General features: G+C 37.0%; 1 long non-coding RNA gene across 1 annotated transcript; it reads right to left on the reverse strand.

Annotated features, from left to right (window-relative positions):
• Window positions 1-425: 425 nt before the first annotated feature.
• LOC149145917 (uncharacterized) lies at window positions 426-4,037 on the reverse strand. The gene is made up of 4 exons (XR_016264800.1): window positions 3,871-4,037; window positions 3,711-3,748; window positions 3,590-3,627; window positions 426-890 (listed from the first exon to the last, which is right to left on the reverse strand). It is a non-coding gene; the product is annotated as an uncharacterized LOC149145917 (long non-coding RNA).
• Window positions 4,038-6,394: the final 2,357 nt, after the last annotated feature.

The following is a 6,394-nucleotide window of genomic DNA, read 5'->3' on the forward strand; positions in this document are numbered from 1 at the left end:
CTGAAGATACGTGATTTTGTTAGGTTTACTCTATGCATGAACTATGTATTCCAAGAATCATAGAATATTTATTACTTTACTATTTAAATAATTATACAGAGAACATTTTGACAATGCTTGTAGGACACCTTTCTTTCTGAGATTCTCCAAAAGAAGTAAATGTAGAAACAATTAGAGAACGACAGCTAATTGGAAACCATATTCAATTCCATAATCTAGTGAGAAACTTCATTCATTATCACATAAACACAACAATCGAATTTTGGCACTATCACATAAACACAACATTCGAATTCTAGCGTTATCAATAAACTTAGTAAAGAAATTCAGTTCATAATGAATTTAATTCAAAATCAAAGGGTGACCTTAATCTCATTTAACCATCAGCGAAATTCTGAACATGAATTCAAAAATCGACAAAGTAGTTAAAGGAAAAATCTGAAAATATATATGTATATGAAATTATCAACAACTAGTTAGTATCCGGAACTGACTCTCCATCGGATCCCGAGGGACGGACCGAGACTGGACCAGCTTAATATTAATAAAATTCCAAATGACAATCTCAAGCCAGTACTTCCTATAACCCAAAAATGAAACTAAGTATTCATAAACCCTCAAAGTACAGTCGTTTATAAATACACATTGCAAGCATGGTAAATCGAGTGAATAACCAGATTCATTTAAACATTAATAAACTAAGTTGTAAATTACTGTAGCAGGGTTTGTAAAGTCTAATTGACTCATTTGGCGAGGGTTCCCCAAGCTCCGCTCAAGGCCAGCAAAAACCCTTATTAATTTAAGGAGCAAACCCTAACTGCCTCCATCGAAAGGCAAAACGAAAATTCTCCCCATTCTCATTAATCGTGGTAAGGATTCAGGACACCAACCTGAGAACATTGAGGATGGAAACTTTCTTAGGAGAGCCTCCATAGCTCGCTCAAGAAAAAACATTAGTCGCGGAGTATACGCTTAAAACTGAAAACTCACAAACTTCATTAATCTATTTGTTCAATTACATCACACTTATATAGGAATAACACCTAACCACTCATAACTAATTCTGTTCAACCACCTACAACTAATTCAGTTCAACCACTCATAACTAAATCTATTTCTGCATTATTCTCACATCCTCCCTTAATGGAGAAATGGATTTTCTACAATACCTAACTGACTTCTAGAACTTGTACTTTGAACATCTGTTGTATTCTCTAGATTGATCTAGCTACTGCATTAACAGAGGGTAGTTGGAATTAATACCTTTCTACCACTCCCCCTTAATTCCAACTATATAACAAATATATACTATAGCACGATATACAAGAAACTATATTCTTAATCATGACGACTTAAACTTTAACGTGCCTGCTGGTCTAAGTCTCAGCTAGGCTTACAACAAAACATTTCATTTTTGCTTTCTTATTAAAAGGTCCATGCTTGTTCCTTTTCCATTGCTGGTGCAGTTTCATCTTCACCTTTTTGGGTTTCCTTATGAAATTCCTTTGCTCCTTGCTTACATACTTAACGTGAACAACCTCTTTTGGATTGAGAGGCAATGCAAGATCTCGAACGAGGTAATTTAATTCATGTTCTCCCCACTTTCCATGAGGAACCAACGAAGGAGTCACCAAAATGCAGTCATCTTTGAACATGAGCGGCCTTCGAAGAACATCCATGGTAGTATCCTCCAAAGTAGCAGTCATCTTGAAAGTAGATCCAATAAAACTTCTAACAACCGGGCAAGTTTTAATCTCAGTGATTTCTTCAACAGCGTGATCCTCAACAACATGAGTGATTTCTTCAGGGACATGATCTTCAACAACATGAAACTCTTTGTCAATGGACTCAACAACACTGCTAATCCCAAATGGGTTCATGAGAAAATGATCATTAAAAAGATCATTGTCAAAAAAATCTAAAATAATAGACATATCAGTTAGCTTTATCACACTTCAAACAGCTTTATCACACTTCAAACAAAATGCCTTTTCTACTGCCTCTCTCTGCTCTCCTTGGCCCTCCGGGCTCCTCCAATCAGACCCGCTGTCACAAACGGTGCTCACTAACAGCACTCTCTTGAACAAGACCCACTTACACGATTTTTGCAACAAAACAAAGAAAACCGGGCCGACTGAAAAAGAATATGACCACGGTAGTAGAAACGGTGGAAGCTTGCAAAACACACCAGCAAAGTTCTGGCAGCAAGGTTTCAAGAAAATCAAAGAAACACACGCAGGGAGTCTCCGTCTTCTTCTGGACACACCGGTTCTCACACCAGCAACTGCAAACGGTTCACAACAGCTTCTTGACAGCACCGTCTCCGTCTTGCTTCTTGACAGTTCTAATACCCGAGTTCTGGTCTCGACGGTTCTATTCTGGACAGGGCGGTTCTGGACAGGGCGTTCGACAGGGCCAACAACTTGACGCACTCCACACAGCACCTTAAATACTTTAGAAATGGAAGCTCTTACCCATTTACAGCAAACTCTCAGCCTCACTGTCTCCAGGGCCAACGACGGTCTCGCTTCTCTCGACAGCGTTCGACGGTTCTTGATAGCACACACATGCAGCTACGGTTGTTAACCAAAAACCTCTAACTCATTTACATAAAGAAGAAATGGCAAAGCAGTTATGGCTGCGTTACAACTACTCGAATTAAGGATCGATGCAGTCGAGAAATAAAACACTAGCTCAGAGCTTGTCGAGTGAGCCCGGACAAGACCAAAGACAGCGCGGTGCTCAAGACAGAGTACAACACGCAGCTCTCATCAACCTCGCACAGAAACGGATTCACAATTTTTGACTATAACAAAACAGACACACCAGCAAAAGTGAGTCAAAGCTCACACTTCAGCACTTATCGGCACCAATGCCCGAGTTCTGGACAGGGTCAGCAATGGCTTCTCGACGGACGATTCTGGACGCCTCACTGTTCACGGCAGAGCGCAGCACAAAGACAACACCGCAGACACCCTTGCTTCTCAACGGTTCTGCGTTCTTCTGCGTTCTGGCAGCATGCAAACGCACAACAACTGCTACCCGAGTCCTTGACAGGGGTCTTGGCAGCACATACGCACAACAGCAACTCAGAGGCTCCAAAGCTAGCCTCACACTTGTGCAACACTCAAACAGCGGCACTCAGCAGCACCCTAGCGGGTCTCAGGGCTCTCGGCATCTCCAGACAAAACACTCGGTTCCACAGCTTCGCAGGTGGCACAAACAAGTTCACTCTTCAACAGCAGATCCGGCCTCACGCAAACACCACTCGGCCTTCCTCACCTGCGCTCTCACCCCAGCTCAAACCCTGAGCTCTGATACCAACTTAAAACTTAAAACTCACAAACTTCATTAATCTATTTGTTCAATTACATCACACTTATATAGGAATAACACCTAACCACTCATAACTAATTTTGTTCAACCACCTACAACTAATTCAGTTCAACCACTCATAACTAAATCTATTTCTGCATTATTCTCACATATACCTACAAGACCAATCAAGAGATTAGAGACCCGGCTTCCATAACTAACTTCAAAAGTAAGAAAATTTGATGGGGAAAAATATTATGCCATCACCTCTTACCTGAAGAAGAATTTTTCTAGTCAAGGAAGAGATGAGGCCTGAAATGTCAGGTGGTAGTTAATATTCCTTACAAATAAGTACGCAAATAGCTGAATGTTCAAGTTTTAGGGCGTGACCTTACCTCGGAAGGGATATGCTCCCATCGCACTTGCGGTCCAACTGGAGGGAGCAACAACAACCATTGTAAACCTCCAAACGATAGCATCAGCAACCACCAACAAAAAATATGGAAGACTGTAAACAGTTATAGGGCATGGGAAGAGAAGAACTTAATAAATTACCTGTGCGCTTGCCCAACAATGACGGGATGAGGAATTTTGGTGCCATCATGAAGATACACCATGAACTTGGAACTGTTTGCAGAATCGTCATAGCCCTGTTACTGAGTTCGACATAGTTGCAGAGCACAACACACAAAGAAAACCTCATGCAAATGAGAAATGAACAAGGTTGAACAAGGGTTAGGGTTACCAACCATCAGCTGGACTGTTGGATTAACCCTCTGTATATCCCACAGTGAATCGACCTTCGGTATTAATGCTCTGGCCTTTTGGCAGAGAACGGGGCTATCAACGTTAATGTTGCAAACCAGATGGCACAGTATCGGTTAAACATGCTATTCGGGCGATGTTTCCAATTCAGCATGTGATGGGGCAGAATCATCAACTCCATAGATCCACCGGACAGAACCTTTATATTCCTTTCCAATCTTATTAACCCCTCTAATTAATTCTGAGACCTTACAATAATCAAATGTGCCAAAGCTTCGTATAGTCTCATGGTATTATGACTTGGTAGGAGTAGCTATTTATAAGGGTAAATTTAGTTTTTATAGGCATGTTAGTGTTTAAGTGTTACATTAAGTGACTTTAGAATTTAGAAAAATACCATTTATAGAGTGATTTATGTAAGATTTATGGAGTGAGAAAATTAATGACCAAATGAATGTAGAATTGGGTCAGAGGTGAATAGATCAGGATTTTTATTATGTATATACAAATTTGATGTTTATTAATGAGAAGAAGAATTTATTAATTGATGTGCTTTGATTTTGTGTGTTTAGTCATGAATACATAGATATCTAGTGAATGTTTACATAATGTGAATGATTATTTATTATTATACAATAGTCTTGTCAAATCTGTGTGAATGATTGTAAGAGAAATGGTGAAGTGCTAATTTGTTTAAAGCAGAGCCAAGTTGTAGGAAAAGTCGAATTTTCCTACATCATAATCTCATTTAATATATAAAACTGAGTAGTCAAGCTCGAAAGGATATACAAAATGGACAAAGTTTGCAAGTCTGAGGAAATTATTACATAGACAAAAATTCAGTAGCAATCACTGCTATTTTTTTGTTCACCGTGTTTTTTACTCTCCTTTAAGGCTATGTTTGCAATCAAAGTAATAACGATTAATTATATAGTGTTATTGATATATGAAGAATGTTAATAACTGAAGAAAAAATAAGATTAAGCATTTTTATCTTCTTATATAATTAACTCGGTTATGCATTTCTACTCACTGAGGCTTGAAAACATTCAAACATGATGGGAATCAAACACAGCAAAGAACAATAATTTTTATCATAGATAACAGAAGACAAAGATCTTACAATAAGAAGACATTTAACTTATGGAGAAGAAAATCATAAGCTTTTCATTACTTTAAAGGCCTTGCCTTGCTTGGATTTCTTAGGTTGACGGAAAATGCATATTTATAGATAATGGACAAAGTTCTAGATTTTTCCTCATATTTTCTACATGAGTTATAGTACGATTTCTAGAAGTCGAGGGCAGTGGTTGTCAGAGGGTCATCGTGGGCGATGATTGTCAAAAGGTCGGTATAAGCAGTGGAGTTGGTTGGCTGAAGACTGCGACAATCAATGTCGGCTACCTCCTGGATTATTCTCTGGCTTCACAACTAACAAAACATGTATTCCATTATGTATGAGCCTCTGGTACTAATCTCTTGTCTTTGATAATGGGTGTCCATTAGTATTATCTCTTATTCCTATGGTTTGAGATTAGTAATGGTTTTCCATAATATACGAGTCTCAAATACTAATATTTTATCTTTGATACTGATCTCTAATTATAGGTTTTCGTCAATTTTATCTCTTATTCCTATGGTTTGTGATTAGTAACAGTTATCCATCTCTATTATCAAAGATAATAGAGAAACGTATTTTTTAATTATTAAAGTACAAATAAGATTTTATAATATTATTATGTTTAGGTTATTAATGTTATCAAAGAGTTTTACAGATATTATTAGAGCCATTAAAATTTAAAATGTAAACTCTTTACCATATTATTTCACTTTTTCATCATGTTTTTTATTCTCCTTTTAAATTTCTTCTCCTACATTTTTTGGCATATTTGAAATAGGACTTAGGGTTCAATTTTGGGCATATTTGTGGAATGGTTTTTGGGATTTAGTTTGTGTGTGTTGTTTCAATTTACCCAAAAATAAAATAGATCAATTTCTGCGATGCATCATCATTAATGGTTATTTATGGATTTTTTTTTTCTTTTTTCTTTTTTTCTGGACCACATCATAATTAGGTTTTGAATCAATAGTTATTATGTTTGCATTCAAAGTGATAATTATTAATTTTATAATGTTACTGATCTATAAAGAATAAAGAATGTTACCAATATGTGAAGAGAATTGAAGGTTAAACATTTTTTATATTTTTATATATTTTTCTAGTTGACTCAGCTCTATTAGTTACACTGTAACATGCAAAAAATAATTATAAATAAATTTTAATCATTAATGTAAAAGAGATTTTTATAATAAT

The sequence above is a fragment of the Pinus tabuliformis genome, chromosome X (genome assembly GCF_031772625.1).
Source record: "Pinus tabuliformis cultivar Carrire ecotype Pingquan chromosome X, CPIR1, whole genome shotgun sequence".
NCBI classification, from domain to species: domain Eukaryota; kingdom Viridiplantae; phylum Streptophyta; class Pinopsida; order Pinales; family Pinaceae; genus Pinus; species Pinus tabuliformis.